This window comes from Cyprinodon variegatus, unplaced genomic scaffold (genome assembly GCF_000732505.1).
Source record: "Cyprinodon variegatus isolate N-32 unplaced genomic scaffold, C_variegatus-1.0 Scaffold39, whole genome shotgun sequence".
NCBI classification, from domain to species: Eukaryota; Metazoa; Chordata; class Actinopteri; order Cyprinodontiformes; family Cyprinodontidae; genus Cyprinodon; species Cyprinodon variegatus.
The window spans coordinates 2,070,820-2,093,479 of record NW_015150492.1 but is presented as its reverse complement, the minus strand read 5'-3'; the positions used below and the strand labels follow the sequence as shown (position 1 = coordinate 2,093,479).

General features: G+C 37.5%; 1 long non-coding RNA gene across 1 annotated transcript in view; it reads right to left on the bottom strand.

The window, feature by feature from the left end:
- The window catches only part of LOC107081702, a 56,463-nt gene that overhangs the window by 20,542 nt on the left and 13,261 nt on the right, over positions 1–22,660 (bottom strand). The window contains exon 2 of the long non-coding RNA XR_001481107.1: positions 6,129–6,201. This is a non-coding gene — a long non-coding RNA (uncharacterized LOC107081702). The remainder of the gene's footprint in view (positions 1–6,128; positions 6,202–22,660) is intronic.

Genomic DNA, 22,660 nt, shown 5'->3' with positions numbered 1-22,660 from the left:
TGTTTTTGGGGGGGAAGGGGTGGGGGGGAGATGTTCATGTTGCTGCAGTCTGCAGTCTGACCGCTAGATGTCGCTAAAAGTTACACACTGTAGCTTTAATACAGCTTTTCAGACAGTAAATGAACATTTCGATTGAATAAAGTGTAGCAGTGATAAAATGTAAACAGTGTGGGAGAAAAAAACATGGTGCAAAAAAAAAAACCGCATTGATATGGAAGTTCACAGCATTAGTATATATGTTGCAAATATGCAGTATTTTTGGTTTGGTGTTATCGGGTGATACAGAGTTTATGAGATGATTTAGCTGTCTGATGGTGGTGGGAAGAAGCTGATGCAGAATCTGCTTCACCTGCATCGAATGCTGCAAAGCCTCTTCCCAGATGGAAGTAGGGAGAACAGGCCATGGTGGGGGTTTGAGAGGTCATTGATGATGTTACAGGCTTGGGACACGCAGCGCTGGGATGAAATGTCTTTTATGTAGGAAAGAGGAGCCTTGATGATCCTCTCTGCTGTTCTCACTACTCTTCTCACTTTCTTACAGTCTGAGGCACTGCAGCCTCCACACCACATATTGAGACAGCTGATCAGAATGCTCTCTATGGTGCTTTTGTAGAAGGTCTTGAGGATGGGTGGGGGCAGGTGGGCTCTCTTCATCCTTTATAGGAAGTACACGCTCTTTTGTGCCCTTTTGACTAGTGAGATTGTGTTTACAGTTCAACTAAGGTTGTCCCCCAGGAATTTGATGCTGCTGTACAAAAACTACAGGAAACTTTTGGCCTCTGTAATTGAAAACAAAGGCTACTGTACCAAATACGAACATGGATTTTCTCAGGTGTTCAAATACTTATTTGCAGCTGTATTATACAAATAATTAGATTAAAAAAAATCATATATCGTGATTTCTGGATTTTTTATTTTAGATTATGTATCTCACAGTGGACATGCACCTATGATGACAATTTCAGACCCCTCCATAAATTCTAAGAGGAGGAACTTGTACAATATCAGGGTGTTCCTCAATGTACATCAGCATCAATAATAAATATGTGCAGTACTTCTATGAGCTTGTGCACACTGCACAGAGACCGATGAGGCAACACAATGCAAGTGTATCTCGGACTTAAGAAATATTTCCTAATTTACACTTAACAGATAATTTTGCCTGGGGCAAGGAAAATTAGTAGTTAAATGCTGATTGCTTTAATAAGAAGGAGCTCCTTGAAATGATTTTGCTGATGTTATCGTGACAAATATAAAGTTGTGTGTTTTTAAATGTTAAAGCCGTCACTTCTGCTAAGCTGTCTTGCTGAAATTTAGACTCAGCCACATTTTAGTTGGATAGGCCATCTTTTGGAGATCATCTTCTTTTATGATCCGTATAAATTTTAATGGCAGAGTTTTGGCACGGTCCAACATTTTGAGATTCCTGGCCTATTGGTTACCTTCATAGCTGCTAGTGTACCGAAGTAAGACTGACTTGCAATTGCGTGTTTGCGGCCTGCTGATTAGCTGTTGGTTAGCTGTTGTTAGCCGCTAAGCTATTGGTTACCTTGACAACAGAAGCCTCTCATCTTCATGGCCGTTTCTCAATATGCGTTGTTGTGCGTTCTCGTGTGCTTGTGTACTCGTGTAATGTCATCAGCCTCAGCTCGAGCAATGTTCCAATTGCCGAGAACGCCAGACCGAGATTGCACCAAATCCCCGGATGTTGTTCTTGCCCCGTCCTCTTTATCGAGTATGCATCAGAGCAGACTTGTCCGTTCTTGAAATTGACAGCTGTCCCAGCATGCACTGCAGCAGCATTTTTTTTTTGCTTTAGATTGCAAAATGTTCATTTGATTTGTGTTTATCTAGCTGTGTTAGTTATTATTCCCCCACTAAATTAAAAAAGTCTGAATTTATTATTATCTAGAGACGATTAATAACAGGAGGTGAAATACAGCTCTAGACGAGCTGTGCGTGTGGTGACGTCACAAGTACGCTTCTGTTCCAATTGACCCATATCTATGCTGCGTGCTCCCATTCTCGTGCAGAATTTCCTGTGTTCTTCCCAAGACCGGACTAGACTCGCGTTCTCGAGAATTGAGAAATGACCCAAATCTCAACTTCGTTCCTGATATTTGAGCAAAGTGTCGATTTTAATCATTTGACCAACATTAAGGTTATTGCTTTCGCTGATTAAAATAATTCATCAAATATAACCGCCAGTTAAAATTAATAATAAATTCATCTGTAAAAATGCACAACATGGCTGTGCTGTGGCTCAGGTAGTGGCACTGTTGCCTTGCAGCAATAAGGCTCTAGGTTTGATTCCTCTTCCATGAAGTTTGCATGTTCTCCCTGTGCATTTGTGGGTTCTCTCTGGGTACTCTGGCTTTCACCCCAGGGTCCAAAAAAATGACTGCCAGGTTAAGTGGCAACTCTAAATTGTCCTCCGGTGTGTGTTCATTGCATTGCTTTCACTATTTAGATTGTAAATTCACATCAAATTACTGACAACTTTACATTATTTCCACAATAAACACTGCAAAGATACAGTGCCGTATTGTAATGATGCATAACAAAATGATGTACTGTACTTCCTGTATTTTAATATCATGGTAAATGCTTTGTCATTGTTGTAATGTTACATTATACATGCTACGTGATTTTTCAACAATGTATTATAATATCCCGGATATGAAATTACAGTAACGCGCTGTGAGTATTTCACAGTTTCAAAGTAATTTGTTGTAGTCCAAAAAGTGACAGTCATGCAAAACTTGTACAAACATTTATGGTAAATGCACAGTTTGGTCCACATACACAACACAACAACTTAGCAACCTAGTCTTATGTTACTCAATTTTTAAAATCCCACGGTAAACTTGATTAGGATTTTCTTTAATTTTGCCTAAGGTTCTCTGTGGCATTTTTAGGCACCTGCAGATATTTCCGAGCTGATGTAATTTCCACTGATACTGATTAACCAGTCTCTATTTCTTTCTGACAAAAGGTTTGTTGTGTTTGGTGTTACTAGGGAAATTGTTACATTCTTCCTTTCTTTTGATTGCCTTGCTTACCAAATACCTCGAAAGAAAAAACAGCAGAAGCATTGAGTGGGTCTATTAGGCTTAGGGCAACTAACTCATTGCCACCCTCCAAAAAGCAGAATAGTGTATTCATCCTTTAAATCTGTGTTGAAAGTGCAGAGTACTGTGTCAGAAACCACTTTGGGCTTTATGTGGCATGGCCCTTCTTTGTTGTGGAGTGGAGCGTATGGCAGTAATCTCACTGCCAGATAATAAGACTGCTTGTCATAAATCCCCTCTGAAAACTGAAGCAGTTAGGCTCATATTTGCACTTTCCATCAGGGCACGCACTGTTTGCGTTCACACAGGATTGTCTTTGTTCGCTCCCTCTATTTTATAAGACTGAAACTCATAAAATAGTCAAACTCTTTAAATATCAGCCGGCCTCATATTCGCAGAGCAGACACAGAACCACTTTTAAACGTAGCTCATGTGTGAACTCTGTAAACAGAAATCTTTCCTTAGAGACTTGGAGGGAGCAATATTTTCTTAAATAACTGTCAAATCCTTTCTTTTAGAGAGACGAAAGAAATGATTACGATTTAATTAGACTGAACACAGGAGACAAAAAAAAAACTAAAATGAAAGACAATAAAAAGTAATGAAGCAGCACCAGTAAGCAAGTGTGTTCCACAGTCAGGCCTTTATCTTTTTTAAACAGCACCTCTGGGCCCTTGCAGCAGCTGTGGGGGAATGTGAGTGCCCAGCTGCATGTCTGAAACAGGCAGTGGTTAGGCATGCCAATCTGGTGGCCTCTTTCAGGCTGCCAGTCTGCCCAGATCTTCAGGGCTCCCCATTAGCCCACTCTGTGTCACAAGAGCTAATTAAAACGTGGCCAAATTAACAACACATTCTCATGCGAGCCTGCCTCTGCAGTTTGACTCCCTTCTCCCCTGTTTTTATTTATTTATTTATACTCTCACACATTCAGCCTCACTTCTCATTCTCTTCCTTAACACTCTATATCTCACTTAGTGTGCCTGTAGCGGGAACATGTGTTTACCTTAAGGGTTTTTATAGCAATTACACCCATGTGCTCTCATTGCCTGTTTTGTTTCTCTTTTAATTGGCAGTCAGTGTTCCGTAATCCCATTAGGTTCTGAAAAGGTCAGGGTCATATAGGAATGGTTTCAGGCAGACATGGTTGGAAAATGTGAAAGCCGAACTACTCTGTACATGCACACAATAATTAAAAACAGCCAGGTGCGAGGACTTAACAACCTTTCAAGAAAACAATTAAAGAGGTATCAAGGTGAGGTCTAAACTTTGATTAAATGAATAAATATTTAGTTTGTACTACATATATATGTACAAAGGCGTTTAGGTTCAATTATTGCTTTCTTGATCAGCTAAAACCAGTGATGTTGTTGCACTGGTAAATTGTTTTATTGAGCTCTTTTAATAGACTTTGAGAAAGAACAGCTTATTTACGATTTATAGTTTCCGATTTAAAGTTTAGACTTTGACCAGGTCATTCCAATACATTTGCTTTGTTTTAAATCCATTTAGAGGTTGACTTGGTTGTTTGCAGTCTGTGCTGCATCATAAATCAAATATGAACTGATTCTTGGATATTCTCCTTCAGAAGTTTCTGGTAGAAAGCAAATTGACAACTGAGATAAAAGCCGTACTATTGTTTTTCTTCGGCAGGGGTGTTCACCTAAGAGCTCTCTTGGGAAAATATTTCTGCCCGTTTTCTATCTTATCAATTTCTAGAAAAAAAACGCTCCTTAACTGAGGCATGAGAGGCCTGCACAACTTTAGATGCTCTTGTTGGTCCTATTTATTTATTTTTTTTGTATATCACAGGTTTTGCCATAATCAGTATCTGTGGTTGGTAAAAATGTTCCATTAGGGGGTGAATACTTCATCAATGCTCGGGTGGGTTTGGAAAACTTTTGCTCTTCTCGCAAATAAGGTCATCATTTCAAGAACTGTATTTTGTATGTACTCAGTATTTCTTTTTCAGTTGTAAAGTGTGCTTAATGATCTGAAAAAAATAAGTCTGACCAACAAAAGCTATTATAGTAGAAATCTGTAATAGGACTTTTTGTTTTTTAAGATACTGTTTGCTGAAAAAGCATTAACTTAAATTGTTGGAGTCTTAAAACCGTCTGGACTCAAGCAGTCACTGATAAAATCCACAATGATGCCACCCTCAGTACTGGTTGTAAATCTCTTTGAAACTATATTCAGTGAGGCACCTTTCTGCTGTCAGGTCATTGTCCAAATTACCCAGGAATTTTGAAGTATTTAAATTTTAAACTCTCATAAAATGGCCTACATGGCTCTGACTGCATGTGGTTGTAAATAATAAATGAAGATGAACAGATCAGCATGTGTAATGGGAACTTGGCTGGAGACATGGCGTGAGCTGACTTGGTATTTTAGATAATCTGTCAGCCTGTCAGATGACCCAAGTAATTTAAATTTGCTGAGAGGAGACGCCTGATGTTTGCAAGATTTAACAAAAGGGTTTCGTCTACAGTGGTAAAGGGTTCATTCATATTTTGTTACATTAAAACCGAAACTTAAATGAATGTTATTTGGATTTTATGTGACATACAAGCATAAAGTATGCATAAATATTAGGTGGAAGGAATATAACTAATCCCTGTTTTCTCTTTTAGGTCTGACAGGTTCATTATCAACCACTATAGAAAGGAAAAAGCATAATTAAGATCAAGGACCCTAGCACCAGTTTTTAAGGAAGAGAAAGAACATTCAGGCTAAATGATAGGTTAACCTAATCACCTTGGTATCAGAATAAACATGTTGAATTTGTGAAGATTATTTTACAAATATGTGCAAATAATGTTTTGGTATATAACTGACTTCTAAAAAGGTTTATGATGAAATTATGGAAGAAAAAAACAACTATGTGAGGTCATGTTGGGAGGGGGGATATTTGATAGCAGCATAGAAAAGTGAATGCAAATGTAATCTAAAGATTATTAAACCAGGTTAGAATAACGGTAAAGAAATCTGATGACACATAATCCCAATGAAAAGAAGATAGACACAGACATTAACTCCATATCATAGGCTGAACCTTACCTTTGCTGATGTCTCATTTAGGCATATGTATGAGCCTTGCCCCATAAGTCCTCTACTGTAGGACCTCCATCACCTGCGAATCATCAGGAATGAAATTAGCTGATCTATCTTGTTCTTAGTTTAATGAGGCATCACAGGTACTTGTGAAATTTAAACTCAAATAAAGAGCCTATTCTAATGCATGTTCTCCAATTATTTGTTAGCTAAAAAGAACCCATGGCCTGTAGCCTGTAGTTTATTATAGTCTCAGGTTTTTATCCAATCCCATGGTCAGTTGATGACTTGAAATGATGTGAAATGCCGTTGCCACCTAATCAGGACAGGTTGAGCTCCGATGCAGAACCGTAAGAGGTTGAGGTTTACATAAAGAAGTGGCAATGACCATCTGTAGATCTGTTTCTCTTTACTGATTAAAGGTGGGTTTGATTTAAAAATTGATTTCTCAAACATGATTTATGCTTTTCATTCCACCTCACTAAAATTCACTTGTAAAAGATATGCTAAATAAAGTGATTTACTTTTCTATTACATGTCAACTTCTTCACTTTAAAGGTATTTTTCTTACATAGTCACTTTTCCCTACATCTTCCACCTCTCTCTGTGGATGGTGCTGATTATGGTTAATTATTTTGATAAATGGCAGAGCTGAGGCTACTCCATCAGCATTTCATAATCTGTCTTTTCCCACATCTTCTTTTTATATCCATTTCCCATCACTTTCAACTCAACAAGGAGGAATGCTTCATCACAGATTTCATTCCAGCACACAGGCTTGTGTACTCCTACAGTCATTTTTCATCAAACAGAGTTTAGAAAACATATAAATGTTTGAGAAGGAAAGCATTAAGCCAGGGTCAAATGTTTCCAGCTGTTTGTTTCTGCTGTTTTGTGCTGTATGTCTAAGGAATATAATAGGGTTTTTTTTTTTATTTCTTAGTGTGTAACTGGAATCAATTCTAAAATTTGTTTATGATTAAATTTCAATGGTAATAGGCTCTTAGTCAACATCTAACAATTTACACATGTTCTCAAACATCCTCTAAAGAGTACAATTGTTGAGCATTTCAGTTAAAATCCTAGCTCGCACCTGTGTGCAGTCATTATAACTTGCAGTGTGCTGTTTAAAGTGTGAAAAGGGTTATTGCAAGACAAATTTTTCAGCTCAGGGAGTTCATGCAATATTTATGGGGTATGTTGTGAATAAAAGGCTGATGAAAAATATCAATTTGCATTTATAAAGATCACTTCCTACTACAGGGCATTGTATTTACTTCTCGAAAAATGTTGAAAGCTTTAACAGTTTCTTAAAATATTAAATGTTTCCACTTAAAGATAAATTTTATGTCGGTTTTGTGGGTTTCTTCTTCCTCACAGATTTCAACCTGTTAACTAGTTTTACTTTGTCACTTTATAACATGCATGTTTAAAACATAAGTGATAACACTCTAACCTAACTATAATATTTTATTACCTTAAGCATTTATTCTAAATGCAAATAAAGCATGATATTTTATTCACTTAACATTTCTGGTAAAAATGAAATTTCAAATGTAGGTAAAATAGTTGTTGGAATACCCGTCTTTGAAGACCGATTAGATAGCTACTGTAATAAAAAAAAGTGGGGGGTTTAGTTCTGTTTTTTACAGCTTTTATTGTTATTACACTGTCACAAGTACAGAGCAATTAAAAATTAACTTTGCATTTTGATCGATTGGCTTGATTGATTGGCTGCGACTGTGTGGCGCCTGGGGAGCAGTGTGGGGTCTTATTGGGTCTTATTCAGGAACCCAGAGTGGAGGCTGTTGGAACTGAACCCTGTAAATTGTAAATTGTAAACGTGTGTTAGTAAAGTCTGAATCAGCCAAATTCTTTTTAAATATTACTAACAAACATTTAGAAAAATGTCTTCAACACTGTAATGACTGTGAACTTGGGTTATAGATGATTTTGTGGCCATCAGATCTGCCAATACTGATTTGATCATGATCATGAGGTATATGGATTGGATTTACCATTTTTTCTTTATTAATTCCCTGGAACAAAAATAAAGACAAAATGATAGTGGGATTTACATTTTAAACTAACTGAGTTTTTAAACTTTAGCATCTAATAATAAATGACCACAGCTATTATGACTAGCATAAAAAAACCCAGCAGGTGCTATGTTTATTCCCTACAGAATGTTGCTCTATCACGCTGGGAAGTTATGTGTGGTTTCTAACTTCAGCTCTTGCCCAAACTTGAAAAATGGTTGGTCATCACCAAGAAAGACCCCAGGCACAACTCAAATCTTTTTCCATTGTGTTCTATTTGAGGATTTAGGATTGGGATTTAGGTTGAAATCCTTTCAAATAGTTTGACCAACAGAAATTGATTTAGTTCAAAACAAACATTTTTAAATCAAATATTTTCGCTGTGGCTCACCCATATGCACAATATAAACTGAACATTACCAGGCCACGAGCCACATTACAATATCTTCTAACTCAACTTCTACCTTTTAATAAACAATATCTCAATAGCCAACTTAATTTCCTCCTTACCAGTTGTGCATCTGGTGATTAGACCACGGCTGGGAGCCGGTCTCTTCCTTTGTCTACCAAAACTGCCACACAGGTGTGTGCAGGTGTTTTTATTACAGGAAGGCCCACACAGGAAGTAACAACCCCAACACAAGTTCACTCCTCTTTTCTCCTANTTTCTTAGTGTGTAACTGGAATCAATTCTTAAATTTGTTTATGATGAAATTTCAATGGTAATAGGCTCTTAGTCAACATCTAACAATTTACACATGTTCTCAAACATCCTCTAAAGAGTACAATTGTTGAGCATTTCAGTTAAAATCCTAGCTCGCACCTGTGTGCAGTCATTATAACTTGCAGTGTGCTGTTTAAAGTGTGAAAAGGGTTATTGCAAGACAAATTTTTCAGCTCAGGGAGTTCATGCAATATTTATGGGGTATGTTGTGAATAAAAGGCTGATGAAAAATATCAATTTGCATTTATAAAGATCACTTCCTACTACAGGGCATTGTATTTACTTCTCGAAAAATGTTGAAAGCTTTAACAGTTTCTTAAAATATTAAATGTTTAAATGTCGGTTTTGTGGGTTTCTTCTTCCTCACAGATTGCAACCTGTTAACTAGTTTTACTTTGTCACTTTATAACATGCATGTTTAAAACATAAGTGATAACACTCTAACCTAACTATAATATTTTATTACCTTAAGCATTTATTCTAAATGCAAATAAAGCATGATATTTTATTCACTTAACATTTCTGGTAAAAATGAAATTTCAAATGTAGGTAAAATAGTTGTTGGAATACCCGTCTTTGAAGACCGATTAGATAGCTACTGTAATAAAAAAAAGTGGGGGGTTTAGTTCTGTTTTTTACAGCTTTTATTGTTATTACACTGTCACAAGTACAGAGCAATTAAAAATTAACTTTGCATTTTGATCGATTGGCTTGATTGATTGGCTGCGACTGTGTGGCGCCTGGGGAGCAGTGTGGGGTCTTATTGGGTCTTATTCAGGAACCCAGAGTGGAGGCTGTTGGAACTGAACCCTGTAAATTGTAAATTGTAAACGTGTGTTAGTAAAGTCTGAATCAGCCAAATTCTTTTTAAATATTACTAACAAACATTTAGAAAAATGTCTTCAACACTGTAATGACTGTGAACTTGGGTTATAGATGATTTTGTGGCCATCAGATCTGCCAATACTGATTTGATCATGATCATGAGGTATATGGATTGGATTTACCATTTTTTCTTTATTAATTCCCTGGAACAAAAATAAAGACAAAATGATAGTGGGATTTACATTTTAAACTAACTGAGTTTTTAAACTTTAGCATCTAATAATAAATGACCACAGCTATTATGACTAGCATAAAAAAACCCAGCAGGTGCTATGTTTATTCCCTACAGAATGTTGCTCTATCACGCTGGGAAGTTATGTGTGGTTTCTAACTTCAGCTCTTGCCCAAACTTGAAAAATGGTTGGTCATCACCAAGAAAGACCCCAGGCACAACTCAAATCTTTTTCCATTGTGTTCTATTTGAGGATTTAGGATTGGGATTTAGGTTGAAATCCTTTCAAACAGTTTGACCAACAGAAATTGATTTAGTTCAAAACAAACATTTTTAAATCAAATATTTTCGCTGTGGCTCACCCATATGCACAATATAAACTGAACATTACCAGGCCACGAGCCACATTACAATATCTTCTAACTCAACTTCTACCTTTTAATAAACAATATCTCAATAGCCAACTTAATTTCCTCCTTACCAGTTGTGCATCTGGTGATTAGATTATAGGTGGCAGCCGGTCTCTTCCTTTGTCTACCAAAACTGCCACACAGGTGTGTGCAGGTGTTTTTATTACAGGAAGGCCCACACAGGAAGTAACAACCCCAACACAAGTTCACTCCTCTTTTCTCCTACCCTTCTTCTCTTTTGAAAGGACACACCCTATGACTGAAGTCTCACTCTCTCTCGATATACCATAAAACAGGGGTCTTGAACATTTTCCAGGCCAAAGACCCCAAAACTGATGGCGAGATGGAGCGGGGACCCCCTAATTACATATATTGTATGAAATTGTGTTATATCAAACTGGTCCTATAGTCACTCTATTATGGAGTACTATAATGAAAGTAATTTCACCATGGGATTATTAAAGTATTTCTGAATCTGATTTCTCGTCGATGGGACAGGTGTTCATCCTGTGTGTCGCTGAGTTTGTGCATTGATGACTGAAAGACTTCTTCTGCCTCCATTTATCTGTTTACTACAGTGTGTTGAATTCATGTTAATGTGTAGTTAAATAAATTTCAATTAGTGAAAAAAAATTGCAAGGGGGAATATAAAAAAAACAAATTGTCTAATCAACCAAAACGTTCACAACCCCCATGCAGTACCCCTGTGGAACCCCTAGGGGTCGCGGACCCCATGTTGAAGACCTCCGCCATAGAAGTTACAGTTTTCTTTTAGGTAAAGGTCTGAACATTTCACTACTTTATCTGTATATATGATTACCGTCTCACTAATCAGGGGTGTGGTGGCCATAGGGAGGTTGGTAAGGATTCCCAAATGGCAGGTCTGTGGTCATTGTGTTGTGGTCAGATACTGTAGTACTTAGCTGTGGTGCTTCATAGGTCAGTAACCTCTCTCTCATAGATGCATGGGGAACTGTAGAACATCAGCCTGATATTTTGAACCTGATAGTTTGGATAAATAGAATTTAAAAAAGAGAATGGAAGGAGAGGGTTCAAATAGCTTTTTGTCCTTTCTCCTGCCACCATATTAAACTATTTTTACTGATTAAGTCATTACAACTTGTTTGTAAACTTGGCAAAGTTTTTACACCGGATGCCCTGCCTGATGCAACCAGGATTTCAAACCTATTTCACATTATAGTGAATGCCCTAAACCACTTAACCGTAGGGACATAATTGAGTAGGTTGAAATAGCAAAGATGCTAAAAAGAAGGGTGACAGAGATGGGTGGAAAGAGAAGTTTTGCCGGATGCATCCAGTGTGCAAAGCAGACAGATTTATTTCTGGAGGGGCCAAGATGATTTCATGATGGCCAGTTCTGGTTCTGGTTCTATCAAGCAGCATGGCTCAATCAAGTTTGCCTAAATGATTGCCTACATGGCCCTATCATTTTATCCCAGCATTAGCATATGGTACATTTGTAATTATTTTTTTTATGACAAGTTGATCATTGAAGGCAGCCTGACAGAAGTGTTACACTATAGTTGAATAAATAATTTATCTTGTTTAGCAATTAAAATGATTGACAATCCATACTGGTTGACCAAATCATAAATACATTTATTTCCCAAAGAGAGTCTGTATTAAATGTTAAAAAGAAAATAATTTGAAATAAATACATATACTTTTTCCTCTTATTCTGACATTATTTTATAATTTATTGTGTTTATGTATGTATTTCTTTATTTTTTTTTGTATATGGTATTTGTGTTCTAACACTTAATTGTATAATATTTTTATCGTTATTAATAGCTGAGAAGGCCAGAGTCATTCAGGGTCATAGAGTCACTAGAGGGCCACTCTAGTGAGGAGAGGAGGAAAAGACAGATAAGAAGCAACAGGAGAATGAGGAGAAGGAGAAAAGGACGAGGAGGAGATGCAGGAAACTGGAGCAGGAACCAGCAAATAAAACAGTGTCAGAAAAGTAATCCAAGTAAATTTGTATTTATTCAATTCTTCATTTCAAAGTTCACATTTACAAAAGATTTCATATGTATTAATTTGTCTAGACAGTATCTAATCTGTAAAATGAAAAATTTAAAACATATGTTGTTAAATTTGCTATTTATAATTTCCTGTTTTTATTGCTGATTATTAACTTTCTGCTTCTATTCAATTCAACCTCATTGCTGTTAATATGCTGTACAGTAAATTCTTTTCATATATTTGTATGTTAAAAAACCTCAAAGACATAAATTCATATCCAAACATGTCAGATGTATTTTATTATTAGGAACACTTTATCTTTATCAACATAGTAAGCTGCTTGCCTGTATTGTTTAGTGAATCCGTCAAAGATAAAAGTGGAAATTGTCATAATTTCAAGATCAATTCTAACTAGCTTATACAGCCTCTACAAAGCACAAAACCATAACTTTTCCTTACAGAGAAAATGCCGGGGACTACTTCAAGCATTTGCTTAAGTTTATATTTTAAATGATCATTTTACAGATGTTATTCATTGCTGGAGAAACCCCCTTTAACACAAAATTGCTTTAACCAGAGACTTTTAAGCTCTTTATGACAAGCCCTTATTGTCTGTATTACACCACAGAAAAGAATGAATATTAGGGAGAAAGTTTAATTTAAAGAAAATAACTTTACTCTCTACTCCGGGTCTAACAGCATTTTATTACAGCTATAAGTGTTTCATAACTCTCTATGCCGCCTTTTTGTTTTCAACCATGAGACAGTCTTAGAATAGAATAGAATAGAATAGAATAGAATAGAATAGAATAGAATAGAAAATCACTTTATTGTCCCACAAGTGGGAAATTCTGGTGTTTACAGCAGCAAAAACATTTTAGAAAAAATTGTCACACAAATGTGGACCTTAGAAAAATGTATATGAATAATGTAAAATGTTTTAAAAATATGAAACTGTGCATCTGGAGAATAAAATAAAGAATATACAGCTATGGACATTTTTACAGTAATGTATATTTGAAAGTAGCAGCAACATCAGAGATGTGCAAAATGACAGCAGCATGTTATGTAACTAACTAAGGTAGAAACCCAGACCACAAAGTTCTGGGTCCACTGTCTGTAATCTGAGTCAACCCTACCTGCGATGAGGCCAACTATGGCAGAATTGTGAGAGAAGTCCTGGAGGTGGGAGTGTGGGGGGCTGATAGAGAGGTCTACAGTGTAATGGGTGAATAGGAACGGTGCCAGCACTGTTCCCTGTGGGACCTCCATACTGCAAACCACACAGCCCTGTGTCCACACATACTATGGGCAGCCCTTGAGGTAGTCCAGAATCCACTTGGGCATGTGCTGGTCCACTCCTGACAGCTCCAGCTTCTCCCTTAGGAGTCTTGGTTTTGTTGGGCAAAGAGAAATTTTACCATGCTACCTGTTACTATTATGAATTCTACCAAGCGTTTTATGCAGAGCAGACATTTGAGGAAAACAAGATTGATCACTCTGTTTGTTTGTTTTTTTCTGTAAATGGTCTAATTCCAAACGCTTCCTGAGGGGTTATCAGAAAAATCGGTTTTAAAATAACATAAGTATAAAAAGGGTAAATGGCATTTATTAACATATCATAACTTCCTTCATGTTTTCTCACTCTAAAATAAAATATATTTTACTTTTATTACCCAACTCTGGTCCTGATATTACTCTTAAAACATTCACTAAAACATTTTAACAGGGGTTATCCCATAAACTGCCCCTCACTTAATTGGCTTAGATGAATATCTAAAGTAGCAAAGCCCTGCTAAGGCACACCATTAGCTCAGTGCTGCAATTGAATTTACATGAACAATGCAGATGCTGTTTGTGTATCTTAAACAACATTTAAATTGTGATGCACATGATGGATACTTTGCATACATTAAAAGATTTATTTATAGAAAAGACAGAGCAAGAACAGAATGCTACTGTGTAAGAAAATTGCCTAAGATTCAATATGCTCTGCAATTATCATGTGTAATAGCCTGTAAAATCCTAATATCTATTCAGCCACTTGGAAAGGCACAAGAAATGGCCTGGCCACTTAGCCCACTTTCTTTGGCCCTTACCAGGCCATGACAGACGGCCCTGTCGGGAAAGCAGAAAGAAATAATATGAGCCATATTTCATTCAAGGCCTTTTCATGTAGCCTCATCCTTTTTGTTTAACACACTTCCTCTACTTTCCTATTCTTATGATTTCTCTAGAGCAAAACTGGTGATCAACTCTGTTGTATGAGCCTAGCTAAGCTGCATCCTGGAGGTAAAATGAACAGGCTGGTTATTTTCTCAAAAAAGTTGAGGTTTAGAAAATGTTTGCTCAGATTAAATAATCCAAAATTAAAGATACAGTGTGTAATAATTAGTTTCTGACATACACTACCGTTCAAAAGTTTGGGGTCACATTGAAATGTCCTTATTTTTGAAGGAAAATCACTGTACTTTTCAATGAATATAACTTTAAACTAGTCTTAACTTTAGAGAAATACACTCTATACATTGCTAAAGTGGTAAATGACTATTCTAGCTGCAAATGTCTGGTTTTTGGTGCAATATCTACATAGGTGTATAGAGGCCCATTTCCAGCAACTATCACTCTGGTGTTCTAATGGTACAATGTGTTTCCTCATTGGCTCAGAAGGCTAATTGATGATTAGAAAACCCTTGTGCAATCATGTTCTCACATCTGAAAACAGTTTTGCTTGTTATAGAAGCTACAAAACTGACCTTCCTTTGAGCAGATTGAGTTTCTGAGATATATCTGAGACTGGCCAATAAAAGAAAAAGATTAAGATGGGCAAAAGAACACAGACATTGGACAGAGGAAGACTGGAAAAAAGTGTTGTGGACAGATGAATCCAAGTTTGAGCTGTTTGGATCACAAAGAAGAACGTTTTTTGAGATGAAAAACAAATGAAAAGATGCTGGAAGAATGCCTGCTACCATCTGTTAAGCATGGTGGAGGTAATGTGATGGTCTGGGGTTGCTTTGGTGCTGGTAAGGTGGGAGATTTGTACAGGGTAAAAGGGATTCTGAATAAGGAAGGCTATCACTTCATTTTGCAACGCCATGTCATACCCAGTGGACAGCGCATGATTGGAGCCAATTTCATCCTACAACAGGACAATGACCCTAAATACACCTCCAAATTGTGCAAGAACTATTTAGAGCAGAAGCAGGCAGCTGGTATTCTATCGGTAATGGAGTGGCCAGTGCAGTCACCATATCTGAACCCCATTGAGCTGTTGTGGGAGCTGTGTTGACCGTATGGAATGCAAGAAGTGCCCATCCAACCAATCCAAATTGTTTGAGCTGCTTCTGGAAGCGTGGGGTACAATTTCTCCAGATTACCTCAACAAATGAACAGCTAGAATGCCAAAGGTCATTGCTATAATTGCTGCAAATGGAGGATTCTTTGACGAAAGCAAAGTTTGATGTAAAAAAAAAACAAAAAAAATTCTTATTTTAAATACAAATCATTATTTCTAACCTTGTCAATGTCTTAACTCTATTTTCTATTAATTTCAAAATGTATGGTGGTGAAAAAGTGTGACTTTTCAGGAAAACACTAAATTGTTTGGGTGACCCCAAACTTTTGAACGGTAGTGTAAATATGTCAGTAACTAATTATATATATGTTATTTATATGCATGTTTTTTTATTATCACCTATGATCTGAAATCTCAATCTGTATGCTTGTCTTGCCTTAGAAATTGCTATTTATGATTACATACAGTAGGAGTGGGTTCTCATTCGTGGAGGCAGACATCTTTTACTACTGCAGTGCATATCTGAAAAACTAGTGACTGTAGAGATCAAGATTATGCTCCATTGGGACAGTTGCAAGTTAGGCTTATATACAATCCTACACAGACTGATAAAATACTATTTATTAAATGCTCGATGTCAACTAGACTTACATCAGCCTAAACCGACTGGTAATTATGATGACAACAAATGTCCATCACCAGTTTTCCATCACATTGCAATCTACAGGATGTTTGAACCGAGGAGTCAATTTTCTAAAGAAACAAACTAAAAAAACGTCTTGTTTTTGGGTTGTTGTTTTTTTTTTTTAGCATATTTAGTCTCTACACAAGTCTCTACACACATACACAAGCCCTAAAACCTTTTTGCAAAACATGTATACAAAGAAGAGTGCATCCTTATGAGGGGTTTTACAGCAGCATGCACTCAGTACAGACAGGTAACAGTCCGCTATTTGTGCCTTCTCTCAAAACCTAACCCATAGTCAACTTCTAACTGCTACCTTCCTCGTCATGACATCTTTTGTCCAATTTCTCCCCTCGCTTTCTCCTTTCCACATTTGATTCATATCAACAAGAGCAACACACCAGAGAAACTCAGAGAAACTGTCGCAGAGACAACCAAAAAACATGCAATGACTATCACTGCACCTCTTGTTCTTCTGACTCAGACAAATGGATTGTACAACAATTCCTGTCTTTTGTTTCTTTTTTTTCTGCAGCTCATTTTTAGTCAGGACAAGTTACATTTAAAGGGCTACATAATTTACGTCCCTACAGAGGTCCAATCTTTCTGTGGTTGTAAGAAGTGACAGTTGCAGTATTACTTCATTTGCTAGCCTCTCTACTACCACCACCCTCACAACCACCGCCCTGCGTCATCTTTCCGAAGAGTCACATCTAAGAGAGGCAGGGGGCACTTGGTACCTCTGCTAGAATATTTCCTCATTCTGTGGAACCCTGATAAGCTCTGACTTACTTCCTCCATGTGGGTCAGAGACTTGGGGAAGCACAGCTTGTATTGCCTTTTGTAATTACATCTGCTTCACTGCACTGTTTCTGCTCCCCTCATTCTCCATTCTGTTCCTTTTCCAAACAAGAAATACATTTGTAGGTATGTGTGGGGGTGAGTGTGTGTGTGAAATGTGGGTCTGTGTGAAAATGTATTAATGTGTGTGTGTGTGTGTGTGTGTATATACATCCAGGGAGTGGAAGAGAAGTGAAACAACAATAATCCCTGTTCAACACATTTGGGCACCAGTTATTTTTCTTACAAAATATACTCAAATGAAAGGGAGGTTGTTTTTACCTGCATTAGACAGTATGAATTCTTTTTTCTGCATTTTTCTTTGTAAGACTTTATTGCATATATTTATTTATTAGCTTTTTTTTTAATAGAAAAACATAAATACAAAATAATCTTCATAAATAGCTTTCTAAGCACTTGACTGTTTATCTTTCAATAAAATATAAAGTAAAAGTGAGTAAAGGGACCAAAGAAATTGTCTTTGCACCAGTATGGTTTAATTTTCATTAATAGGTTCATAAATTGCTATTTTTGTTTAGTAACTATGCTGGCTGACAGCAACAAACTGGGTCTTTGAGCATGGTTTGAAAGGATATTGTGCTATTCACAGTACTTTCATTTGGCAATGGCATAAATCACATTCAACAAAACAATTTGTCATAATGTCCTTCTATTTTTAAATTCACATCTGGTCTTGATAGTCGTTCACTTCTGGAAGACTAAGAAAAAACAAAGAAAAAGAACAGAAGACCATTATTTCCTGATCCTTTGGAAGTAGTGAAATGGACGGTTTTGTTATGGTTCTCCACTTTTGTACTTCTATTCGAGATTCATTTTGAGTTTTCTGTTATTTATGTCATCCATTATCATTTTGTGTTATATCTAAGCTGTGTTGAATTTTTTTGAGTTACTCTCTGTGTTACCCCTTGTGCCAGTCTCCTTTCCTCTGGCTTCCTTCAAGCTATTCTATCCACACCTTGAATTTGGTTTCTGTTGCCTTTTTTGTTAAATCAACAAAACTCATCTCTGCATTAGGGTCCTCAACCAACTTCCACCAAACCTTACAGTATGTGTTTATTTACTTAATATAAGAAAATCAGTTGCTGATAATTGTTTACTGGTTGCAAATGTTAAAAAAAACTGTGAATCGAAAACCTGTGATTTTATGCATTTAAATACTTAAGAAGTATTGAAACGCCCAGATTATTCAAATTTTCTGTGAAGCTTGACACAAAGTTGGAAGTTAAGAGGCCTCGCTCGCAGCTGCCAAGTGACTGTGATGCACTCGAAAAATTTCGCATCGACACTTCTACTTCAAAACGGTTGAAGCTGTTAGGAATTCAGTCTGTGTGGGTTGTGTTTTGGTGTTTTTCTCTCCCTCCACCACCAGGTGGTGCCCTGTCCTCTTTGGTCCTGCTGCACACCTGCGGCTGGTTTGCTCATCACTGGGGAGTATTTGAGCGGCGGACTGTCACTACCTTGACGCCAGAGTGTTTGCCAGTTTTGGGTACTCTAGACGAGCTGAGTTTAGCTGAGTCTAACTGAGTTTTTGTTTCTCTGAGTTCTAACGTTGTTTTGTCTTTCGGCAGGAAGTCAACCTGCATACCGGATTATTGGCCCCCTCCCCCCTGGAGGAATTTGTTTGAGCTTCACACTGAGCAGGGGATTTATCTCCACACGTCCCGTTCAAGTACTCCTGGAAATCTAAGTGGCAGTCCGCTCCATTGCTCCTCAGAAACCAACCAGACCAAAACCTGTCCACCCTCCAACAAGCCACTCTATCTCTGGAAAAACCCACACCGACTGGATACTGGGAAGAAACCTTTCTCCGCAAACGTGAGTCCAGTTTACCTCTGTTTTTGCAAGATGTCGTTCAAAGTTCCCACGGACCCTGAACTAACCTCTGTGAACTTCCCCTCTTACTTCCAGTTCCGGTTCACCAGCCCTCCGAGTTCACCTGAATCCAACCCATTTGGACTCCTAATAAACCTGTTAAACTTTTCTTCTGGTTTCTCTGAGTGGTTTTCTGCATGTGGGTCAGATCTCTTTAAAACATCATGACAGAAGCAGTGACTAACAGACTGACTCGAGCCTAACTATTTACAACTGGTTACATGTTACCTCCCCCCTTTTCCCTGTTTAAGCGGGGTTGTAACACCCACACCTTAATGAATCTATAAAACAAAATGTTAATGGAGTTCTGAAGTCCAAATGGGGTTAAATCCAGTACCAGTAAAAACGCACTAAAGTTGATTATTTATCTTGGTAGGACCTGTAATACAAGCACTTACTCTACCAAAACTGCCAAGAATGATAATTGAGAACAACTGACAATGGCATTGTTCAAACTAGTTAAGGTACTTTGTTAATTGCAACATTAAGAGTGAGATTAAATAACTGAAACTTGATTCAGTTATGTAGAATTCACAAAGATTAGTTCTCTATGCTGTTCACATAATTTATGGAGTGTGTAATTATCACACAGGTTTTGCACCCAATCCATATGACAGTTGGACTGGTCTATTCCAAAATAGCTAAGGAGATAGCAGCAGAACTTGAGCTTGGTTGAGGTTTTAGAGTGCATCTCATGCTATCATGAGTGTGAAAGCACTACCAACATTCAGAAGTGACCAAAGACATCAGCCAGAAAGCATAGGTACTGAGAATTGGTCTGTGCGACCTGAATCTGATCTTTTCGTGGCTGTCTGAACAACACTGATCCGATTTTTTCCAGTCTAACCCAGGCCACTTGGCTATGTGGTCCTGAATCCGATACGAATCTGATCTTTTCAAATGCGACTTGTGTGTGAACGGCCAGGTCAGATTCATCCGACCTTAACATCATTAATACCCGAAAAAGTTCACTATTATGAGTCTTGCTACGCAGAAGCGGCAAGAAAAACAACAACAATGGCAGATGATGATGCGGAGAGCAGGATGTATGTTTAACCATATTGAAAAGATTGTGCTTTTATGGTTGGAGAAGACTGCTAGATGCGCCCTGGGCCTACCATTCATGTTTACTTCCGGAAAAAAAGAGCACGCTGGCCTATGACGTCATTGCGTCCTCTACTGCGCATGCGGGACACTTGCGTTGTATGACTCCAGTTCGCACAGGAGATCACATACAAGTCGTATATATTTGGAAATATGAACGGCAACATAAAAAAAATCGGATTTCGCAAAAAAATCGGAATTGAGCATCAAGGCCTGCAGTGTGAACATAGCCTTTGAGAGTGTCACACTGCAGGCCTTGTGTTGCCTCCTAAGTGGACAGTGTGGTTTCACAGAAATTTGATTTAATTGAAGTTATATGGTGTTGTTTATGTGTTCCCCTTGTTTGTTTTTAGCCATGTATATGTACCTGTACATAATCCTCGATTATGTGTCATAGTAAATTTATTGGCTTTTAATTTTTTTAAATAAATTAAATCTATTTAAATGGTTTATTTTTAAATACTGAATAGACAGAAAACATATTATTTCAGTGGTTTTATACATTGCTTGTATTCATCTGATTATCATAAGACAACAGTTGTACTAGTAGGATTTCTCTGTGTGCTCAGAGGAATGCTCACTACTTTGTGTCTGACATTTCAAAAGCTGCCTTTCATCCCACTCACAAGGCCCTGCATGGAGAGCACATTAGTCAACTCTCTGAAACAATCCTCTGTTTTAGATTCAGTCCTTTTTGTCAAAGGTTTTCCAGTGAAAATGTTGAACTTTGGGACTAGAAAAGCAGTCACGTAGGCTGAGGAAAGGCATCCTTCTTCCTGCAGAAAGGTAAAAGAGATTCGCAGCGTTGCTTCAGTACATCCGTTTTATACTGTATTCCAGGCGATGAAGCATCAGGACTTTTTCTCTTTATATCTCTTTCATCTTGATATTTTTTTCATATTTATATTTCTGTGCCATCTGTATAGCTGGCTCCCGGTCATCAAAAGGTGGATGTCACATCCCATGATGTGAAGCTTTGGCTTCACTTTGCAGCTGACCCTTAACAGGCACCGATTTTACTCTTCGCTTCCTCTAACAGGTCCGCTGCCTTGGCTCTTGTCATACAATCTGACAAAGAATGTCTCTCTTCAGTGCTCCCCTTTGTCTTTTATTCTCCCACAACCAGCCTACATCTGTTCCAGAGACGAAGTGTTGGTTGTGGAGTTCCCAAAGGATAAAGATATTTCACGATCTCAATTGGGTTAGATAGTGCAGGTGATTTATTGAATTTAGTGGAGGATTACAGTATTGCAAGCTTGGGTTTCATGGTCGAATTTTTACAACTCGCAAAGTCAGAGAGAGGTGTGAATAATTTTGTTACCATTGGGTGTAAGATTGTTGAACATTTTGTGTTCCAATAGACCAGGAGGTTGAAATTTTAAAGGAAGTGCTGTCAAAAGAAGTTAAATCATGTTTTACTTATATGAAGGAAGAGCCCCTATACAACATAGCAACAATGCTGGACCAGAAGGAAAGTTGCTGGTACTTCAACCCTGCAACAGGTAAGCCATAAAAAAGTTGCTTGGGGATATTCATACCACACCTGGCACCCCCAACCAGAATATCCATCAGAAAATAGGAGCAAGGGAGACAGGAATAAGTCATTAATGGAAGTGTTTGAGGAAATACTGGATAAAAACAAATTTTTTAAAAATCACTATAGAAATAGCATCCTGGAGGCAGACATTAGTGTATATGTTAATTTATGTAATGTTGTTTTAAATAAAAATCCCGTTGATGGTCATAAAAAAAAAAACGCTTCTACTTCAATTGTATTTTTCTGTTGTGTTTCTCATTTTTAGCTCCAGTTACATTTATTGCCCACAACATTTTCATGCAAGCTGTTTTCTGCTTAAGTATGGGAGAGCTAAGTCCCCCTTTGAGTACCTGGCTGGACTTGCTTGATATTAAATTTCATCTTTTAGCACGAGCATTGATAGTGAGATTGTTTCCTGCTGTTTTGCAGATAATGACAAAGGAAAGAAACAGAATTGTAGAATTGAAAAGATAGAGATGTTGATTTTTTTTGAAAGAAAATCTTCCCCTTATACATTCAAACCCAGAAAATAAGAATAGCTTCCCTTTGTTTTCTACATTGATATTTCTAAAGTTGTCAATAGAGGTGAAGAAGGAACTTTTTTAAGCTCAAATAATTGTTTTTCATGATATATTAAACACAAATGGAATCTAAGTGGTGGAATGTCCTTTTTTTACTTTGCATTTAATCAGTGCTAGAGGCCTTTTATGTTATGAAGACAAGGCCTACATTCAAACTGGAAGACAAACTTCTCATCATGTGCCTCTGCTCCTTAGCAAAAGCCAACCGGCAATCAGGACTAAGCATTTGAGGCCCCACATTTAAGGACATCCGTGCTTTCCAGCTAAACAGAAACCCTCCTCTGCCCCTTAAACTCCATTATTCCACTAGGCCCCCTATGACTCTTTTCATTCTTCGGCTCAATTCCATCACCATTGTCAGACTCCGGAGGGGAGATGTTTCTT